Genomic DNA, 3,432 nt, shown 5'->3' with positions numbered 1-3,432 from the left:
GTTTTCCAAGATAAATACGCTGGGCTTTAGGCAGTTTACTCTATGGAGGCCCTTTGCTGTGGCCTGTCTGCTCTGACCAGATGCTGGAAGTGCCGTGGCACCGTGTGCCACCACCCTGCAAGTGAGCAGCGTGCCAGCCTTGGAAGCGTGGTGCTCCCCGGGCTGCGGGTCCTGCCGGCACCCCCTGTCCCGTGGGGAGGCAATGGACAGGCAGCCCGCGGCAGGGTCTGGCCCCGGTGGTGCAATCACCAGGGCAAAGCCGGGGTTCACCTCACAGGACCCGAGGACCCGCATCCAGCCCCTGCAGCCCTCAGTGGAGCCCATCCTGACAACACAGCACCACAGGGATGCAGAACCCCATCGCCCTCCAAAGGGGATGGAAAGCCGGGCACAGGCAGCCACAGCCTTCACCAGAGGGCTGGAAATAGCCGCTTCACCAATGGAAAGTGCTTTGCACTCACGGGTTTTTTTTGAAAAAAGGGGGTGGTGGGTGGTGAGAGGTGACAAATATACTTTTTTTCTGCATTATTCACACACCTCGACATTTCACACACAAAGCTAGGCTCAATAAACTCACCTGAGCTTGGATCATTCCTGTCCCTGCATTGAATCTTAGATTTCAAGCTCAGCATGAGCTATTATTATTATTATCCATCTCCTTCATAACCCAGGCCAGACACTTTCACTCCTGTATCAAAACAATAACTTTTAGTTAAGCCTGCCAAAAAAATTCTACGTGGATGTTCTCTCTATATTTTAAAGGAGAAGAGAAATGCACAATAAACACTCTTTCATTACAGCAGCCTTCAGGATTTGGGGTGTCCCTGTGTGTGTATAGGCTTGGACTGAAAGATAAGTTTAACAATCGTGTGATTTCTTCTTTTTTTTTTTTTTTTTAAACTCTCCTCCTGCTTATGCAGTGAGTTACTAATATCCTGATTGGAACCAGATTTGCATGAATTAGAAGTCGAAATTGGAGCAGCAACTGCTGTGCAGAGGATGTAAAGGGAATAAAATGAATGGGGTATTAACCTTCAACCACTGAATATTAATCAGTGTTTCACAAAAAAGAAAATACAGAGGCTGCCACACTAAATATTTTTAGCATTTATTGACGGGCTTGATTTCCTCTCTCTTTTAGACCTTTTGCTTCCAATCATGGACCATAAAAAATCACACAGAAGATGGGGACGACTAGAGAGGGGGAGGGGGTGAAGAAAAAAATAATCATCCATTTTCTTAAATGCTGGATGATATTTGTGAGTTATGCAACACAGAAACCCATCTAACAAACAGAGTACCTTATCCCACAACTGATCGGTTCAAAAGCTCATTTCTCCAAGTCCCAAACCAAACAGAAATCTACCCTGAAGTACAGCGAAGCCTTCGGAAATGAATGCACGATAAAGAAATAAACTTCTTAAAATCTAAACTTCCTGTGTGCTGAAAGGTAGAATGCAGCTGAAAATCAGCCTAATAAAAGAATCAGCTGGTTAAATGAAGACCTTTTTTCTTCCTTTTTTTTAATTTTCTTTTTTTTGCCCAGTGTGCTCCAGTGCAGTTCATAAAATAGCTCAGTGGAAAAGAAAATATGAAAGCCTACCGATATGCCCCTTGAAATGGTGACATCCCCATCGCGCTGGAAACGCTTTGGCCTGAGAGCAATAGCCAGAGCACGGTGGGGTGCCACATCCCCTGCATCCCTGGGGGACTCAGCTCTTCAACCGTCCATGGGATAAGGGCTACATTAGGATTTTTACTGGCGTTAGCAGTAATGGCCATGGTTCTCCTTGGGTTGTTACAGGGTGCTGGGGTGGGTTGGGCTGTGGGGAGCCTGGGCAGGAGGGTGCCATGAGTGGTTGGAGGGGGCTGCCAGGACTGATGCTGGAAGCATCGATCCCGAGGTCCTTGGGAGGTTGGGGTTCATCAGGCGGAAAGTGCGGTCCCTCTTGCAAAACCATATCACATTATATTGACCAAACCACATCATCCTAGAGTTTTCTCACAAACAATGTCTAAAATAACAAAAAAACCCACACAAGTGGAAATTTACAGAGCTTCTTCTTTTGCCGTTTCTCCTCTTCAGAATTTGGCACGGGAGGATTCTAAAGCCAGATGTCCCTTGAAATCTCTTTTCAGCAGAGACAATTCCCTCCCTCGCAAACACTGCTGCCCTTCTCCTCAACGCACCTTCGCAAAACAGAATTCATTTGTTTTCATTAACTTCTTATCAAGTTACCTGGATTTGTTTCAATACTCAGAATGTATTAGAGAGAGGGAGAGAGAGAGAGAAAACAGTGGTAGGTTTTCAGGAAATAGCAAGTTCTTTTTCACTGAGATAGAAATCGTTTGGCAAGCCACAGTGAAATACTTCTAGGTTCCAGAAGAAAGCAAGGGGGGGGAAAGCAAGCAAGGAAAGGGAAGATGCTAATGAACTGCAGAGGAGAGAAAAAATAAAGTTTAAAAGAAAAAGAAAACAAAAGAAAAAAATTAAACTCAATGGTGGTCATACAGCCACATTGAGCTGATCCGCAGAGGGAAACTGCAGCGTGTCTCTAAGTCACTAGGTAAGCTCCCTACACTCTTTTCTCAGGGAATGGTTAAGGATAGGTGGCGTTAAAGTCCCAGAAATAACTGGTATTTAGACCCTTTTTGCCAAAAACACCCTAGGCACCAGGTCAGCAAAAATTTTAGGGGCATGCTTCCCTTCTGCCTCAGTAAGACAAGAGCCCAGCAGGTATGTGTGTCAGTGTAAACAGCAATAAACATGCGTAACTAGCACACACTGAAGTGCTTTCTTTTTAAATGGCAACAACTCCGTTGAATCTGTGCTAGCCTCCTGCATTTGGTGCTCTAAAATCTCATAGCACACCAAAACCCACCGTGTTTGCTTGAATTCCCACCCTTCTGCAGCTAAGTGTTAGACCAACACAATGAAGCATTGGGTCCGACCTAGGCAGGAATCAGCTGCTACCAGACCCACAGGGCAGCTGGAATAGGGTAAATCCCAAAGTTTTTTTCCCCAGGAGAGGGCTGGGACAGCCCAGCACCTCCTCAGCCACCTCCCAGCACTCCCAGGAAAGCGCTAAGGAGCAATCTTCCACTTGCACGCTTTGGCTGATGTGTATTTTCCAGCTCTAAGCTGAGTTATTCCATATTCTCAGCCCCTTGGTGCTCAGTCGGCTTCTTTCCTGGGGAGGAAAGGGGGATTTTTTTCTTTTTTCTTTTTTCTTTTTCCTTTCTTTGCATTTTCTTGGAAACAAGGCTGCATTCTAATTAGTTTGCATTTATAGGCTGCATAATGGAAATGGGATCCGTCCTCTAACCTTTATCATCTGTTTCTTATCTTCAGAGCTGCACAGTCCCCTTAACTCTTTGTGCACAGGGAGACATTTAAAAGCCCTTCTGCTGTGAGGAGAGCCGCAGTGAAAT

The sequence above is a fragment of the Falco biarmicus genome, chromosome 1, assembly GCF_023638135.1.
Source record: "Falco biarmicus isolate bFalBia1 chromosome 1, bFalBia1.pri, whole genome shotgun sequence".
NCBI classification, from domain to species: Eukaryota; Metazoa; Chordata; class Aves; order Falconiformes; family Falconidae; genus Falco; species Falco biarmicus.
Note: the sequence above shows the minus strand (reverse complement) of the source record.